At 38.7% G+C, this 20,107-nt stretch overlaps 1 protein-coding gene across 4 annotated transcripts in view; it reads right to left on the bottom strand.

The window, feature by feature from the left end:
• LOC129770164 (endophilin-A) overlaps positions 1-20,043 on the bottom strand; it is a 160,354-nt gene extending 140,311 nt beyond the window's left edge. For 2 of the 4 annotated variants that reach the window (XM_055772826.1, XM_055772825.1), the window contains exon 1: positions 19,489-20,043. The gene's annotated coding sequence lies outside the window, so the exon portion shown is untranslated. The remainder of the gene's footprint in view (positions 1-19,488) is intronic. The other 2 variants (XM_055772820.1, XM_055772824.1) reach the window with 2 other exon arrangements.
• Positions 20,044-20,107: the final 64 nt, after the last annotated feature.

Below are 20,107 nucleotides of genomic sequence, written 5' to 3'. Positions count from 1 at the left end.
TGCATTCTGGACGTAGCTCTGCGACATGCCGATCTTTTTAGCCAAATCACGGCTTGAGACGTTGGGATTTGCTTTAATTATCCGCTTCACCTTTCCCTCCGTCTTTTTGTTCACCGGTCCCGGTTTTCTTCCAGCTCCTTTGCCGTGGTCCAACGTCAACCGCTCCTGGAACCGCTTCAACACTCTGGAGACGGTTGAATGGCGAATGTTCAACATTTTTCCCAACTACCGGTGCGACAGGTCAGGAAATTCCAGGTGTTTGGAAAGAATTTGTTCTCTCGACTCGCGTTGTTTCACCTCTGTTTTCGTTGAATCGTAAAACACGACTTCGAGTTTGACAGCATGTAGACAATACACATCAATGAGAAAGTGTGCAAAATTTGGTTGATTTTTACCCAATGGTAAAAAAGTTATGCCCTGTTAACTGTGTCGCAATAATTTCGTGTTCGCCCTCTACGTTTCGGAGGAAATATATATAGTTACAATTTGGTAAGCAAACGGAATTTTATTTACTATTATTTCAAGAGTTATTGGACGACAACAGTTAGGTGTGCACCTTTGCCCCGTATTACTCTACAAAAATGGAATCTACACTTTACATGGAAAAGTATATTTAATGTTTTGCCCTCGGACAAACCGTTTTCGAGATATTTCAAGTTTTAGATAATGAAAATTATGTTAAAAAATTGAAATGAAATAAAAGAAAATTGTTGAATTATTTTTAGTTTCATTTAGAAGCCAATTTTCGCGTAGCATTTCAGCGAGCGGTCATCGACTGAGCTCAATTGCTTTGTCAGTTGAAACCCTTTTTCATACATACTCGTATTCATATTCAATAAAGAACTCACTTAGTTTTGTGCTCGCAACGAACACAATTGTGTTTCATTTTCCTCTATATAAATTTAAAAAAATCCGCACTGCTGCTAGTCATTACAACTGAGGATCCAACATCATAGCGAGAATTCATTTGGAAATTTTGAAGCAATCTAGCAGTGTTGGACCCAACGGAAACGCTCCGGACCCTGGTATGAACGACAGCTATCGAAGGAAGGATTTCGAAAGATTTTGGAGACTCCTTGAATCCAACACATGGTGACCCTTACACAATTTAGAAAAAGGCGCTTTAGCGGTTATTTTAAGAGATGAGAAAAACTTTGTTCTACAAATTTGCTTAAATAACTGGGGCTACAATATTGCCGAACTATGTATATCTCTATCTATGGAGATAAGAATGTTAGATTTTTTTATTTCATCGAAAATTTTGGTCGCCCTATTTTTGACAACATGAAAATCAGCGCTCTATTGTTAAACTTTGTCGAAAACAGTTTTTGTCTAGAGAATAACTGTTGAGCTCTAGATGCTTATTTTCACATAAATGCACTTCTTGGACCATTGTGCTAACAAAAGAAAATTTCGATACATTTTACACTTTTTGTTTTATAATGGCGAAAATGCAAGCCAGACCGCTGAAATTGTGAGGTGTTTAAGGTGCCGATACTGTACCGAGCTTGATAGGGATGTTTTAATGCATCCACCATATAGTCCGGACCTGGAACCAAGCGATTACCACCTTTTTCTCGTATTACAAAATTTCCTGAGTGATAAGAAATTGGGATCAAGAAAAGATTGTAATAATCTATTGCTAGAGTTTTTCGCCAATAAGGACCATGACTTCTATAAGAGAGACATTATGAAGCTCCCTTTAGAATGGCAACAAATTTTACAACTTATACAGTGGTAGACATTCGTTTAGCCGCACCCTATTTTTCCTCAATATTTTTAAAAATAAGTCTATTCTTTGTACAGTTTTGCTCATAAAAGACGATTATTGTTTATTTTCATCGAATTCATTCTAAAAAAAAGTATAAATTCACTTTTTGTTTTCTAAGTAATTCAAATATGTGGAATCAGGGTGGACATTCGTTTAGCCACATCCTAAAATTTCAATAAAAGAAAATTTGTGCGGCAAATTTCGAGTCCAATCGGTAGCTAATATTTAGTATGTCCACCTTCATTTCGGATCACTTTGAAAACTCGATTTGGCATCGAGTCAGACAGTTTCTAAAGTGCTGCCATATTGATTATAGCCCATCATTCCTGAATTACTGCCTTGAGACTGGAAATGTTGTCAAATTGTCATCCGTTTGCATAGACCATCTCGGCCAAGATTCTCCATAGGTTCTCTATGGGATTGCAATCGACTGCCAGCAGGTCATTCAAGAAACGGAATGTCCTTTCGGCAAACCATGCCTTCGATTGCTTGGAAACGTGGATCTATGCATAATCCTGCTGAAAAAACGACATCCTCGGTAGCGTTATTCTCAATATGGTCAATCAAAACGTCCTCCAGTAGTTGAAGATACTTTTCGGAATTCATTCGGGTAAAAATGAAACAAATGAGAAGCTTGCTGTGATAGAAAATGGCTCCCCACACTGTCAAACTTCCGCCCCCAAAATTTCGCTTCGATCTCACGACATGCCGTTGACTCAAATTGTACCAATAGCAACTGTAACAGTGCGGACCATCCAAATTGAACTTTTTTCGCCGGAAAATACAACATTTCTCCATTCTAGTTTCCATTCCATGTATTGCCGGGCGAAAATGAGATGGTTCTGCTTATGGGTGGCGGTCAGTTTCGGCTTCCCTTGAGGTTTCTTCCACATGATGTTTGGTGACTTATTCGACCTTTAAGACGCAAAGTAACTTTGGTGTTCCCATTTGTTGGTCGTTATATCCCATATTTCTGGCACTAATTAAAAAAAATCCGTACCACTTTCTCAGATAGACCAATTGGTTACGATCGAGCAATTAGAAAACTTTTGTTCACTGAATATCTTTATTATTTTCCGCCCCTCTTCCGTCAATAGAATACCTTTCACCATTCCTTGAAATTCTACGTAAATCACTAATCTGACCAACTTCTTACGTTGCACATCTAATATTTATCTTGTAAATTGAACATTCCCAAGTATTTTTTTCAAAAAACACAGATAAAGGCTTGGTGATTATGCGAAAACTCGATTTTTATGCCCTGCGGCTAAACATATGTCTCGGGAAAAAACGACGTTTGAATGTTTATATCCACCGATGCCGCATTGTGTGTGTGTGTGTGTGATTGTGACGCACGTCCTTTCAATAAAAGTGACTTAAATATACTTTCACTACAGCAAATAAGTATCCCGATAAAAAGCTAGTTGTTTTGTAAGTGTTTCAAGTTTTTTTTCAAGTGCGGCTAAACGAATGTCTATCACTGAAGTTTGCGAAATGTTTGTGCGTGGTAATGCACTATGATTTCGCACTGCACCTTTTATGCACTTTTTATTCGATTCATTGTAAAAAATTAAAAAATCCGAAAAAGTCTATGGATCTGCACAAATAAAAATCTGGCATCCCTGCTCATCAGTTGTAAGCGTGCTTGAACTTGATAAGTTTAAATAGTTTGCCATAAGGCCGTGGTGGCAGATAATTGCGTGGTTATTTTATCTCACGCATACCTACCGAACAAAATGAAGGCGCCGCCCAGATTGGTTGGTCTCATCCCGACAAGGGTGGAAGTGAAATATGTTTGTTATCAAATCAACCGTGATTCCCAGGATCAATATTCCGGAACCCAGTCGAACCTATCTAATCCTCTCAGGATTCCACACAAATGTGTGTGCGAAGGATGAATCAAACCATGACAACCTTCCGGTGAATGCAGTAAAATTTTTTCTCGATTCGCTCCCACCCACGCAGCAAGACATTGACTCTTTCGGGTGGTGGAAAAGTTGCTTCCCCATGAGATTTTTTTTAACTTTCTTATTATCTTTTTCCTAGCCGATTTCTCATCATCATCGCATTGATTCAAGTCTTTTTCAGTATTCCAGTCGCATATATGTAAATCTCCCCAATGATTCGAACAAAAAGCAGACACATAGGAACAAAATCCAATGAGTATTTATTATGCGACGAGGACGATTGTTGACTCCGAAGAGAATGTTTTTCGAACATCAGACAACCTTGGGTGGATGTGATTTGGGAATGGTACCATTTTCCGTCTGTTTTCTGCCGAAAATACAAAATTTATCGCCATGATGAGTAGGGCGTTTCATTAGAATAGGTGAATATATTAAAAAAAATTATAGGAGGTTGTGTCCAAGATACGACCGCATTGTTGATGTAGAACTACACTGTTATTTCATATAAGTCGCTTGTTCATACCTTCGGATATTATTCTATAATGTTGTGAAATTTTAGAAACAACTGCTTAGTAGAATAATCTCTGAAATGGATTTTTCATTGTAGAATCAGTTGACGATAATTGATTGATGATTCATTCATGCCCTCGCAAAACAATATACTAGCTGATCGTATGTCGCAATTTATTTCATACCTCGAACGCTATTCCGGTGGCCTTTTTCGCAATTGAAATAGACTCGATTATATACATGTTGCACCAGCACCATTATTCCACATCTCATAATTACATCAATATATCTTTGGCACCGCATGGAAACAACAACAATGACAACACTTGGAAGTATCAAATATCAGCTACATGTTATTTAGTATTGCCTCGAAGGAATCGCACCTCTAGGCATCGTTCGTACAACGTAAACCAAGCGCCAAACAAGCGTTCGCCATAGCATGCATACAGAGCCATACATTGGTGGCTTGAAACTACTATGAATATAAATACTTCTCATCATTTTACGCTATTCTCAAAAGAAACGCTTCTGTTAATATTACTGGCATCGAAAAAAGTTGCATTACTTTCTCATGCTCGAGAGAAGCGCAGCTGTCACATTTAGTGCAATCCTAGTTGAAGGCTGTTTTGCGACTGGCACGCGAACCCAAATAACTTATAACATTCCAGTAAGACATTCAAGATGCTTGGTATTCCCCAAATATTTTTTTGGCGCACAACCTTAACGCTTGCTTCGCCATAACGTCAGTTTAATGCATTGATGCATTCTCAAAGGCACCAACGAAGCCCTTATGATGACGGAAAACAAACTATGTTAACTGCTTGGAAAAAGACTGAATTATGCCACACAGCTTGTATTCTGCTGTAACACCCATCAATGCGAATTCGCTGATGAGTTTGTCAAGAGCGACCGCCTTCACCACCAGCGTGGGGAGCTTGATTTTGGTTGCTGCCTGGGTAACGGCGTTTACATTTTCGACCGACGCGCCGAAATCGCCTACTCCGCTGTTATTCGATGCGGTGTCCCACTCGCGAAGGCTCGGTTCAGTGCGAGCGCTTTTCACTGCACCAACATTGCGTGCATCATTAGATGACGCTTGCCTCGAAATTTTATTGCCCCTGGCAATGCGTTCGTTTTTTGCAGGGCTCGAGCCTGCATTCCTCTTCTTCTTACTCATTACACACTACGCGAAGCGTCCAATTTATGACGCGGAAAAAACACACGATACGAATAACGCGAAAAACAGAAAAACAGAAACAGAAAAACCAAACGACGATATCCAAGTTGGATTACCACTGGTGGGGTCCAATCTTAGATCGAACCGCAGCGAAAGCAAAGTGAACTGGATTGCTCAACAGTCCGATGCCGAATAGAGATGTGCCATCCGCTCATGAGCTGTTCATTCGAATCGCTTCATTATAGTGAGCGGATTCGGATCGGTTCGCAATCAAAACAACGCAGCTCATCAGCTCATTACGGAGCTGTTGAGCTAATGAGCTGATGAGCTGTTGAGCTGATGAGCTGTTTAGCTGATGAGCTGTTAAGCTGATGAGCTGTTGAGCTGATGAGCTGCTGAGCTGTTGAGCTGACGAGCAGCTGAGCTGATGAGCAGCTGAGCGGATGAGCAGCTGAGCGGATGAGCTGCTGAGCTGTTGAGCTGCTGAGCTGCATAGCTGTGGAGCGCAAAAGCTGCAGAGAGTGTGAATTTTGAGACGCGAAAGAATTTTTCGTCTCCCGCGTTTTATGATATGACGTCAGTTTGTTTTCGTGTGTCCCTCTTCTTCTTTAGCTTTAGCAGAGATGCCAGATAGGAAAAAGGTTTTTGTTTTGAAGATATTCAATCGTTCGTTACCAAAAAATAATAAACATTATTATATGCTTGTAAATGAAATTACTATATTATATTGTTATTTAAACATGACTGTTGAAACACATAAACTTATTTCCGCGTGCTGAATCAAAACAATTCAGAAACAACCCGGTATAAATGCTAATGATTTATAATGGTCTTTTTGTTACCTTTGTCATCGCGAAGAATTATTTCTCGTTGCGCCTATTAATGGATTTATTTTTATATACTTGGATGCAAAAAATATCTCGGAAGTTTTATCAAAAGACGTTGTGTCGGCCAATATTTCTGAAGGCATTTTATTTGGCTACTGCAGGTTTTTCTGTTGTTTAAGTTCAGCATATCCTAAGCATCTTCTATGTTGGATTGCAGCATTCAATTTTTGTTTTATATCATATTATTAGAATTCATATTAGTTTTTGTTTGTGTACAATTGTATATTAAATTCGTTTATTTTTCTGCTTTCCGTCCATTATGAAAATGCACACTATAAAATGTCCCATGGTAGTTATGCAATTGTGTGGACAACCGCAAAATTCAACTGAGATGAAGAGCTGCTCCAAATGAGCAGCTCTCTTGTATGAGCTAAAGGGCTCTGAGCCGCCCACCGTGATGAGCTGATTTGCCCATCTCTAATGCCGAATGAAAGTTTGTCTCAGCGAGATTCGCTGTTTATACTCTAGGCAAGTATTCCCCTTCATTCTTCTACTTATCCTTTGCTCACGGAGACTTTTAATCCTACGATTTCCCCTCCGTTGGTCGTCGATAAGTTGCTCGTTATTGACAGCTCTGTTCGGGAAAGCACACAAATGGATAGAACAAATGTATGGGAAAATGGAAACGCTTAAAGTTTTCATGAATTTTAACCATTTACAAACCAAGAGATTCTAATGTTTAACACATTAAACAAATCTTACGGAATTTCCGATTCCTTTAGTATGTAAATCGCCAAAATCCGTTCGCGGCAAAAATAGTTATTAACGTTAACTTTATTTCATAAAAACGTGACCTGTTTTCTGATTTGACACCCTTAATGAAAGACGTAGTTCTACGTCAAAAAAGAAGCGTTTGAGTTTTCCTTTACTAACCCCGCTTTTTATTTCCCAAGTGACATGCAAAGTGGCTCAGTGTCTTGACTTACCGTCAGTCTGCAAGACGCGTATGAAAAACGATAAAAAATAATGATAAAGACAATGATGATAATAATGACACAAGGGCATAAGAGCCATAAGAATCAGAGTTGTTTTATTCACCATAATAATAGTAAACAAAAGTAATTTTGTTCATTTTTATATAACCAATATAGGTTGAGACGACTTTTCCAGTGATATTCTAGTTTTAGTAAATATTTCCAGAACCATGAAACAGATAATCCTAAAAATATGTTTAGTAATATTCATTTCCAAGCCAAATTTGCGTATGCTAAATCTGATCAATGAATGCCAAATAAAGTCATGCCTCCTGCCTTCATTGCAACGATAAACATATGACCTTCATACACTACGATACGTATTCGGCGTATAAATAATAATCTTACCCTACAATAACGTAACCCCCACTGCATTTTCCGTTTACTTAATCAGTAATATATTCTCGAAATCATACGATTAGCCTAACAAGTAACAAACGACTTACACTTTCTCTGAGTAATAGGTCAGCCGAGCAAGAAACGCAAACCAAAAAAGGAAAGCCGCCTTCTGGGCCATTAGAACATTCATTCGATATATGCAAGAATCTTGAACGAATAGCAACTATAACAGGAACATCGTGAAGGCTCCACTAGCATTACTGTGCTTCACACAGAGCCCCACTACATAAATAGTACACCACTACACCTAGTAACGAATACACCGCGTACCGTGTGTTCTGCATGCTGGACTGCCGAAGCTTTCGCACTCACATCCACACAGCCCCACGAATGACCTAACGATGAATGAACCGACGAGATGGGATACAAGAGACGCGAGAAGAAAAAAATAAAAGCACGGATCGATAATTTCCTACTGGCTGGTGCCATCACCGTTATGTTGTGTTCTAAAATGGTCCCCTAGCGTTTTGGGTGCTAGCGCGAACAGAATCTCCGACACGGCACCAGAAACGATTGCAGCTTCCTCCAACAGCGTGGTGGCGTCGTGGCCATAACGAAGGATAAGGATGTCGCAAATTTCCGTAACAGAGTTGGTTACTGTAGTAGACGCCCACACATTCTTTTTTTGTGATATCCATATCATGCTCGCTGGCGAAAATTTCATAAGCCAAGGATAAGAGAGTGGCGTATCATTTGCCTGAATGGTGCCAGTGCGGGACACTAAAACAAAGTTTTTTTCGAAAAAAAACATGTTCACGTTGAAAAGCAAAAAATGCGTGAGGGTAACGTCGGTGACGTAACCGGATAGACGTAGGACTATACCACATTTAAAAATATTGTTTTATTTTCATTCGTTCGAGTTTTTCAAATGATAATATGAAAATTTTGGTGGTCCTTAAAAACCTTTCATGTTTTCATTGGCGTTGATGTTTCTGGATTATAACTTTGATGCCATCAATGGTGTTGATGGTTTCGATTTTAGTTGGATTTCGATGAGTGTTTTATTTCAACAACGTTTCTCATTTCCTTCTCACTTCCTTTTGGCACTGTCTTTTTATTTTTTGTTTCTTCTATTAATGCTTTGTCATTAAACGTGTTAATGGTGACGATGATGATGATGTCTCGAGTTATAAAGGCTTTCAACTTCTTCAGTTTATTCGCCTTCAGTATTGAAAAAGGACAATTTGGAAAACTAAACCTAAAATTCTCATTTCCCGGCCTTGCGAAAAGCAATTTTGGATACCTTCCCAGTCGCCGCCGACTGGTTGCTAGCTGGATGACTGTTGAATCGTGAATATTGTTTTGGCATATGCACATATTGTGCTTTGGCGTATACAAATATTGTGCTACATTTTGTATGTGATACGGAATGTACAGTGATGTCATCAGCTCATCCCATATCACATATTTCCTTAAACTGAGGCTTACTCAATAAGATGAGTAAATGACGTGAAAAAGGGACGAAATACAAAAATCGAAATACAAAAAATTCTCATTCGTATTTCTATACAGTGCATATGTTATGTATGAACACTGAATGCTTGCACTGAGTGGAACAAACCATTCTCAAAATAGAGAAGCAATAATATTATCAAATTAACTATGAACATTAACATGTACATGTGTTGCTCGATGTACAGAGCGACACTGAAACTCTGGACTTTGTGAATATTAATATATTTTTATAATTTTGACGCAGGACTACGTCTTACATTAAGGGTGCCAAATCAGAAAACAGGTCACGTTTTTATGAAATAAAGTTAATGTTAATAGCTATTTTTGCTACGAACGGATTTTAACGATTTGCATACCAATCGAATCGGAAATTTTATAAGATTTGTTTGATATTCTATACATTACAATTGATGAAAATTGATTTCCATTTCCCCATACATATGTTCTGTTCATTTGTGTGCTTTCCCGAACAGAGCTGTCAATGACGAGCAACTTATGCAGCCGCTAGAATAGAAACAGTCGGAGACGAATGAATCGTTTGATTTCAAGTCTCCGTAAATAAAGGAGAAGAAGTAGAAGAAGAAGAAGAATAGAAACAACGAAAGGGGATAGCGAAAAGAGAATATTTGCGAAGTGAGTAAGCTGTCGCTAGCATATGAGTATTGCATCTCCTCTGAGGAAAATTCTCAGAATCTTTCTGTGCCCGAAACAACAGAGGTCGCTTATTATGCTCGTTTTGTGTTTCATGTTTCCCCTCAAGTTGTGAACGCTTGAAGTTTATCGCACGGAAGATGCCTCTCGTTAAATACTCAGTACAATGTGTGCATTGATATAAAGAAACAAATTGCGACATATAATCAATTAGTGTATTGTTCTCGCAAAGGCAAGACAGAATCGTTGCTTCTAGAAATGATTCTACGAAAGCACGCAAGCCATTAATCCTTTTCAGGGTCCCCGGAGATTTTTACTAAAGAGTTTTTTATGAACTTCGACGTATTCGCAGATAATATCCGAAATAATAAACCAACAAATTTGAAAAAACAAGATTGCGTAGTCCTACGACCTAAGCGGTCGTGTCTCGGATACAACCCCTCGAATTTTTTTAGCAAGAATACATTTCCCACAAATTTTCAACAGTTTTCAACCACGCAGTAAAATACTTTCTTCGCATTCGATTTGCGCACTTTGACACCACTTTTAACATGGAAACAATCCACGAATTCTCGAAAATTTAACGATAGATCTGAATAAGTCTCCAGCTCTCTCATAGCAAAAAAATAGAAACAGTTTGCTTTTCATTATTTTGTGCATTACTTTAGAATCTAACGTCCTCAAAAAACATTTGGCAACGCATGAAAACAATATCGATGTGTGCATATGATGCAAAAATACAAAGGCGTGAATTCAATGGGGACCTCAATCGAACCGAATTACATCACAGCGTATGTTGGATCGATAACACGAGTACAGTTCTCTGGTGGAAACGGGACTATATAGACGTTTGCACTTGCAAGTTCACAGCTGAAACTCGTTTAGAAAAACTATAGGTGGGTTATACCTAAGATATAACCACAAGATTGACGTAGGACTACCAAGGACTTAGTAATCATTTGGGTGTATTGTTTAAATTATTGATCAAACCAGCGATTGAATGAAACAATTTCCGAATTCAGTTGCGAAAAAATCCCAATTTAGTTCAATTCATACATTGTGATAGATTACGTTCTTCGTTGCAGGTCTGACGTATGACATGATGCCTTGTTCATTTCATTCATCGTGGACTTCCGAAATATGTGAACGGAAGAATGACTAAACGATCAATCTATTTAACTTTTTTTCCCTCTAAAGTTATTGTATCTCCCAGCTTTACGTACTTCTCGAACCGCAAATTTGCTTGATTTGATGAACTTCAGGCACTCAGTTTTGATATTGCCATTTCAATTGAACGCATATTGTTCAATCGACGTTATCGTCGTTATCGCAGCAAATTGTTATCAACATATTGCCAAACGGTATACGTAGAACCTTAGTGAGCTGAAGACATGAAGGGATATCTTCCAACGTAGTCTTGAATAACCGAGCCAAAGCGTTGTGTTCATATCGCCTTTGAAGTCCGCACACAATTCGTAGTGCAAAAATGCATGCGGGTACAAAAGTACCTAAGATCGTTTCTGTTTTTCAAGTCAAATTCCATTACCTTCATCGATTGCAAAGGTCACAAAGTTTGTTGTAGCTTTTTATGAAGATGCAAATAATCGAAAATAGGGGACCTTCGTAGCAGAAAGGCAGAATATGGTAGAATGTTTAAATTTTCTATTTATGTTGGAGATCTAATACACGAACCTCCTCGAACCTTTCCATGACCGTCGCATGTACACATATATCGGGAATATCCTGATTCTAGTGTTCTTTAAATCGAGCCCGAGATATTAGTGGGGCATCATAGTCGAGGTCAGTTACAATCTTCGTAACGAGTCGATCGAATGGTAGTTGTCCACTCTCTACCATAACAGCGAGGGTAGGACTTGTAGCAAAGGCACCGATGGGTATTTTTATTACCTTACTAGCTTTTGTTACCTTATTTCTGGACAGGCTGCGTCCTGCCCAGAAATCATTTACCGTTATCACATTCACGTTTTCTTACTAAGCGCACGTTCATGGGTCCAATCGCAGAACTGTTCATTGATTGATCTTCTAATCTACCCTTTTATTTATTTACCTAGTACCTAGTGCTTCTACCAAAATTCATCATTATATCAGATTATCTACAGACACAATTCTCGTTCAAGATTTTTCAACCACTTGCAAATAACATGTTCTTCGTTACATGGAATAAATTTTTGATACAGAAAATATGATAGAATAAAGACAGCCCTAAATCGGACAATTCCTTCCTCGAGTTTTGCTCTCATCAACACATTCGGCGATCCATTTTGACGTAGGACTACGTCTTTCATTTCTATACCGGGGTGTAAAATCAAAGTTTCGAAAACGAAAGCGTTACGCCGGAGACCGAGATTTTGAGCGTTAATAGCTCCTAAACAACTGAACGAAATGGTATGATAAACACTTCATTCGAAAGATAAAATGTCTACGCGTTCTATACTTGTTACTTTTTGATCCAAAAACTTGTTTCAATAGTCTTAAAATTGCTTTCAAAACAGGCTATTGAAATCACCAATCGGTATATAAGCGAGCGCCGCTCGGAAATCCACTCTTAATTTGAACAGAGTTGCGCTCTCTCAACACACGGAATAATTCAAAATCTGTATGAGTATGCTACCTGACTTCATAGTCGTTACCTTTCAAGGTAACGGCTTTGGGTTTGGGTAGATATATTTATTTCCAGTTAGATAAGTAGTGTAAGTTGGGATAATGTAAATAATTTGGGGAGGGTATCTTATAAGTTAGATTTAGGTAAAAAAACAGGAAGTGGGTTATATCTATGGTATAACCACAAGGGTGACGTAGGACTATCGTTGATTTAGAGATCATTTGTATGAAGTTGAATCTGAATTCATTCTGAATGAATGAATATTTGGAGAACTTCGAAAACGAGAGCGTTACTTTGGAGGCACAAGGTTTTATGCATCCAATATTGGATACGGAAATATCCTACTGATGGGGAAGAATAATCTTCAGAAGCTATCCTGTTGATTGCGATTGATTGAAAAATCACAAAACCTAATGTATTTGGTCACAGTGTTACATGGATAGAAAACTTTAAAATAAACTCTTTCATATGAATGTAATTTTAAATTCCCAGAGGAACTGGCTGATTATTTTCAGTAACGATTAGATATTTCCACATTTTCCTCGATACTGGAAGCCCACCAGTGGTTAATGCTAACTCGATAACCATCTGTTAATAGCACTTGATTGAAACATATTTGGTCACAGTATTACATGGATAGAAAACATTCAAATAAACTCCTTCCCATGAATGTATTTTTAAATTCCTAGAGGAACTGGCAGATTATTTTCCGGATCTTTCTCGATCCAAACGGAAAGAATTCCGTGCGTGTATGTGTGTGTGTGTAGCGGCTGCTTCGAGATCTTCCCGGGGAACCGTTTGTAGCATCACTCTCCTCCTGATGGATTCCCTTCTGGCCTAAGGTGCACAAACAGGCTCTTGGTGACACCGTTCATCCGCGCTTTCATGATAAATGAAGAGCTTCACCACAACAGCGACAACATGCTCCAATCGCTGTTCAATTTGAACTGAGTGGATTTCCGAGCGGCGCTCGCTTATATACCGATTGGTGATTTCAATAGCCTATTTTGAAAGCAAATTTAAGACTATTGAAACAAGTTTTTGGATCAGAAAGTAACAAGTATAGAACGCGTAGACATTTTATCTTTCGAATGAAGTGTTTATCATACTATTTCGTTCAGTTGTTTAGGAGCTATTAACACTCAAAATCTCGGTCTCCGGCGTAACGCTTTCGTTTTCGAAACTTTGATTTTACACCCCGGTATAGAAATGAAAGACGTAGTCCTACGTCAAAAAAGGTAACAAAAAACTAGAAAAGCTTAGGCATGATTTTACAATAGGAATATGAAACAATCGAATAATGTGTATGATACAAATCATTACAAAACTTGACATTGCAAATTAAAGATCACTTGATATGTAGTACTTTATTATAATGTAAACCAAATTAAGAAATAAAAAGAATTTAAGTGAAAAAAAAAAAAAAAAGAAATCCACTCAGTTCTAATTGAACAGAGATTGGGGCATGTTGTCGCTGTTGTGGTGAAGCTCTTCGTTTATCATGAAAGCGCGGATGAACGGTGTCACCAAGAGCCTGTTTGTGCACCTTAGGCCAGCCATGAATCCATCAGGAGGAGAGTGATGCCACAAACGGTTCCCCGGGAAAATATCGAAGCAGCCGCTACACACACACACACACATACACACGCGGAATTATTTCCGTTTGGATGCCATTCAGCATCGAGAAAGATCCGGAAAATAATCTGCCAGTTCCTCTGGGAATTTAAACATACATTCATGTGAAAGAGTTTATTTGAAAGTTTTCTATCCATGTAACACTGTGACCAAATACATTTAGTTTTGTGATTTTTCAATCAATCGCAATTAACAGGATAGCTTCTGAAGATTATTCTTCCCCATCAGTAGGATATTTCCGTATCCAATATTGTATGCGCCCGCAATCGATTATTGCTCAGTCGCCGAAAGTTCCAAGCTAAAAGAGTTCATTCCCCTCTAGTTTGCCTTCCAAATTGCCATCGTAAACCACGCCTTCTCTCGATTCAATCACGCACAAAAAGCATACTTAAGCGATATTCTGGTGGTGAGACGCATTCATTTTTCGTGAGGACATCGACAAAACAACATCGTTGCTGAGGATGCTGGACGGCGAAGGATCGAGATCTGCCCTGAAACGCAAGCAGTTTGTTTGAAACTGTGAGGGAGCACAGAGAAGCCGATCCTTCAGGAGAAAAGAAGGTGACCATCGAAGCAGCCGCTACACACACACATACACGCATGGAATTCTTTCCGTTTGGATGCCATTCAGCATTGAGAAAGATCCGGAAAATAAACTGCTAGTTTCTCTGGGAATTTAAAATTACATTCATGTGAAAGAGTTTATTTTGATCTTTTCTATCCATGTAACACTGTGACCAAATACATTTGGTTTTGTGATTTTCCAATCAATCGCAATTAACAGGATAGCTTCTGAAGATTATTCTTCCCCATCAGTAGGATATTTTCGTATCCAATATTGGATGCATAAAACCTTGTACCTCCAACGTAACGCTCTCGTTTTCGAAGTCCCCCAAATATTCATTTATTCATTCATTCAGAATGGATTCAGATTCAACTTCAAACAAAGAATCACTGAATCAACGATAGTCCTACGTCACCATTGCGGTTATACCATAGATATAACCCACTTTCTGTTTTTATTCATATAGATACAAGAAGATATAAGAGTGCATTCCATGACATTAAAATCCCTCTCCACTTTCGAACAATGATTCGCAAACATCAAATTCGCTATGTAATTGTAGAGCATATGCGGATTTCATTTTTCGAATTTTCCCATTTTCCTTCAGAGTTTTCCGAAAATTCTCAATTGTCATGTTTGGTTGAAATATGTGTATTATTTTAATGGGACTCCCTCGCCATTCCAGAGAAGGGAGGGGTGTCAAACCACCACATTTACTGCCCCCTAAAACCTCCATATACCTGTATATATATATAATTTGGTTCCATTTGCTTGAATAGTTCTTGAGTTATGCAGAAATTTTTGCTCCATTTGTATGACAGCTCCCTTCAGCAAGAGGGAAGGAGTGTCGAACCATCATAGAAACGTTTATCGATCCCTAAAACCTCTATATGCCAAGTTTGATTCCATTTGCTTGATTAGTTCTCGAGTTATACAGAAATTTGTGTTTTATTTGTATGAGCAGCACCCCACCAAATAAACATTTATTGTACCCTAAAACTTCCACATGCCAAATTTGGTTTCGTTTGTTCGATTAATTCTCGAGTAATGCAGAAATTTGTGTTTCATTTGTTTGGCAGATTTGTGTAATAGAAGCTACACTACGAACTTATCCTTATCACCTACTTATCGAACTTACTCAATATTTATATATTTATCAATACAATATCAATTGATGCAAACATTTTTATGGATCTATCAAGAGATGGTCACATATTCAATTTATAGGTATTCATTTTACAGACCAAGAGTTCCAAATTATTGCAGCTTAATTTAATCAACTCATGCGGATCACGCCAAAACAAGAGTCGGAGAGCTTATCTTACAAACCGCCGTTGAAGTGATTCGCTTCCATATTCCAGGATTGGTCGAACCAATACAACAATATAATTGACAGAAAGCCACAAAACGTGTCCAAACGTTGGAGAAAGGCGCCGTGAATTCCGCCCGTCAGCGGTTGAGCACATCGGAAAGTACATCTTTAAATCGTTGACGAATAAAGCTGTTGGTTCATCTAGCGCAATAAAAAATGTCGTTGAAGTAGATCAGAAAATCTAGAGGGCCCAAATGACTTTCTTGGGGTATTCCAGAAGATGCAGCGGACGGCTCCGAGCTGTAGTCTCCGACTGAAACAGTTAATCGACTGAATTCATAATCATTAATTCAAACACTTTGATACAGCGCATAGCCCATGGAATCGCTCTGTAGTTATCAATATTTCGCTTATCGCCTTTTGACGTAGGATTACGTCTTTCGGGAACATATCGGGGTACAAATTGAAAAACGAAAATCGAGCACATCGCGAAAATTGTCCAATTTCAAATGCTTATTGCTCAGTCATTTCATGATGGATTGATGAAATTTTTGCGTCAATCGATTTCGGTACTCCATAACAATTTTTTATATTGAAGAAAATAATATATGTCATTAAACTAACTATCGAACAATTGAAAAATCTCAACTCCTATCCTAACGGAAATACCCACTTCTTATTGGTTGAAATTGACGATACATGCGGACATCAAAACCAAGCTGCCTGGGGGAAATCGGCATTGCAAATACATGAAAGCAGGGGGAGCTTTTGCTCCCACCGAAAAGTATTCCATAACAGAGACATTAAAACCAAGCTGATTGGGGGAATCGGCATTGCAAATACATGAAAGTAGGGGGAACTTTTGTTCCTACCGAAGTGTGTTCCCTAACAGACATATCAAAACCAAGGTGCCCGGGGGAAATCGGCATTGCAAATATATGCAAATGAGAGGCATTTTTTATATTGCAAGTAAGGTGAGTGATACAATTAATTCTAGCAAATAAAATTTAAATTTGGAACTTTAATGTTGGTGTTTTCTCTATATTAAAGTAACATGTTTTTACTGATGAGAAAAATTGATAATTATGTTCGGTAACGGTATTCTTAACGAAGTTTAACGATGTAATTCTTCAAACGTATCCAAAATCAACAGATAGCCTAACGGAATCCTACGTCAACTATGCGGTCGTGTCTCGGACACAACCCTCCTGTGACTTTTTGTGGATCGGGAACTCCGTGGCGAGCTTCCATAGCTTCAAAAAACAAACAGTAGCTAAAGAAAGCTGGAGGACATGTTGCAGTGGTGTCAACAAACTGAAGATTCGAGTAATAGCATAATAGCTGCAGCAACCTGCTCAGGTGACAGTGCACGATCGACAAAACACACTTGAAACAATATTAGAGAACAACCTACAAATACCGTTCTTTCCCGAGCTTATATCGACGCCGAATGACATCGTAGTATGTAAGCCGTCTTCTTCGCGTTGACTAATTAAATTTGACGCTTTATTTAACATACTTAAAATTATCCAATTTAAGTCAAATATGCGCCGTTTTGTTCGCAAACTTGTTGCCATTTAGAAGGCAACTTCATTATCCCCCCCTTCCCCCCACATGTTGTCCTGGTGGAAAACAACACCATTCCTATTGATCATTTCTAGCCGCTCCTGGTCAATCGCCTGCTTCAAACAGTCAAGCTGCTGACAGTAGAGAACCGAGTTGAGGGTCTGGCCATAGTTGAGCAGCTCATAGTGGATGATTCCCTTCCAATCCCACCAAACACACAACAAAACCTTCCTGGCCGTCAATCCGGGCTTGGCGATGGTTTGGGCGGGCTCACCGTGCTTCGACCACGATTTTTTTCGCTTCAGGTTGTCGTACGTGATCCACTTTTCATCACCAGTCACCAACCTCTTTCAAAAATGGGTCGAGTTCCTTCCGTTTCAGCAATGCATGGCTGGCGTTGATTCGGTCTAAAAGATTTTTTTGCGTCAACTCGTGTGGCACCCATACATCCAGCTTTTTTTAGAATCCAATCTTCTGCAAATGGTTCCAAACGGCTTTATGGTCTATACCCAGTTCCTGGCCAATCGAGCAAGTGCTCTAGGATTGGGCGATCTCGAATCGATTCTTAGAAGATCGATCTTTTCCATTCCGATTTCCGATTTTTTGGATCGATCTTTCGTACTCGAGAAAGTGGTCTCGACCAAGCTGCGCCATGTTGTAGTGTGTATCACGTTCTACGCAGAGGGTACTGTTCAAGATCTTCAAATCACTTATACTGCTTTTAAGCTGCATCTACTATTCGTACGATCACTCCTCATATGTTCTTGACAGGGTTTTGATTCGATAAACAAGCTGACCAGACTAGAATTTGAGGCCCCTATTCATTAAACTATGCCATGACCTTCCGGATTTTATGAATTTATGTCAAATTACCCGATTATCACATTGTTTTTGATAATGTTTATCCTCTGCATGGAACAAGATACACGCTACAACATGGCGCAGCTTGTTCGAAACCATCTCGAAATGATTATTTGAACTGATTGAGAACTAAACTGCCCATGTGTGTATAGGAGACGTAAGCGACAAAATGGAGAAAATCCTCTTTTTGGTCGTTATAAATTCTACGCAATGTAACTCGTTTGCTCAACATGCAAACAAACATTTTTTGTTCGAAAATATTTGAGCAATTCTGAAAAAAATGTTTTCGAAAAATCACTATTTGTACGCATAACGGACGTAGTTCCATACAGCTTTCATACATCGTTCGAAAATCAATAATTATCAGTATTATGTGCTACAAGCTAAATCTACATTTGAAGCACATCCTTTGTAGAGTCCAAACATGCCTTTCATGATAGTGTCTTAATTTAACTTAATGTTTCCTAATAGATGAATATAAGAAACCATTGAAACACTGCATTTGAATCTTCAAGTAGATAATAAAACAATCAGATCATTAGTAAAATTTGAATAATATTGGTTCTCCTAGGCCCTCTTCCACCGATAATATCCCTCAAATGGACAGATTATTTCATATTAAATTTGCATAGTTTCGCTTGTAGACAAAAAAAAACAGCAAAAATGCGTTTCCCCAACACCAATGGTTTCAGCATATCTCATTCCATCTCAGCATCTTTTATCGTGATATACACCATCCTATGACTAATCACCTTTCATCTACCATCATCGTTCGATTGAATCACTGATGGAGAGAACAAACGAGACCCTACAATCAAACTTAACGGCCCTTTTCAAAGCCAACAAAATTATTATCAGAGTCTAATCCTGGAATTTTTCAAACATATCAAAAATTACTAATCAACAAATATCCTAACGTTATCCTACGTCAACTATGCGGTCGTGTCTTGGATACAACCTTCCTCTAACTTTTTAATTTCATTCAGAAAATACAGCATCATTCTATTGAACAATTATACTATGCATTCCAATATTCCAAAAAGTGATAAAAGATCAATAATATTTTTCATCCTAAATCTTCTAACCATAGCACCGCTCATCAACATCAATAAAGATATCAAGAATGTTCCTCGCTGGAATCCTGCTCCGCAGTGTATATTTTGTGCCCTCAGTGATAATTTGTGCATCTACTTACGTGTTCTCCTGCAGAGAATCGGGGTGCGCTGGATTATTTTGAGACGATTTCCACTCACGAATGTGTTGACTGTTTGCTAATGTCTACGAACGTATCTGCCGGAAGAAATTGGATGGGTCACTATATTTTCAGTAGGCCTGTCCATTCACGGATAGGAACACACCTTCGCAAATTTGCTTTTTTAGCACTCGCTTTTTTTTTTGCCTTTTCTCGCCTTCTATTTTGCTTTCTTCGCCAAATAGCTGGAAATTTTTCGCACTGATGTAACTATTTTTTTCCACTTTTACCACCGCCTATACACCTTTGGACGACGGAAGACAACGACTACCACCCGGGTCGTCGATAATTTTTCCGCAAATGCGCACTCCAAAAATTGAAAATATAGAATTTTCCGCAGGCCACAAGAGAGCAAAAGCGCCTATTGGATGGTATTATTGTACAACTTGCAAATCGGAATTGGACGAAAACGCGCACCACGGTCTGAACTTGCAAAGACACAAACTCAATTTGAAAGATAACGATGTCAGTGTTGAAGACTGCGACCGCTGACTCTCACGTTGTTCACGTCCCCTTGAGAGCAGGAGAAAGAGCAATCGTGGACTGGTAACACGCACACACA

The sequence above is a fragment of the Toxorhynchites rutilus genome, chromosome 2 (genome assembly GCF_029784135.1).
Source record: "Toxorhynchites rutilus septentrionalis strain SRP chromosome 2, ASM2978413v1, whole genome shotgun sequence".
Taxonomy (NCBI): domain Eukaryota; kingdom Metazoa; phylum Arthropoda; class Insecta; order Diptera; family Culicidae; genus Toxorhynchites; species Toxorhynchites rutilus.
The sequence above is the reverse complement of the archived record's forward strand: the minus strand, read 5'-3'. Positions and strand labels throughout refer to the sequence as shown.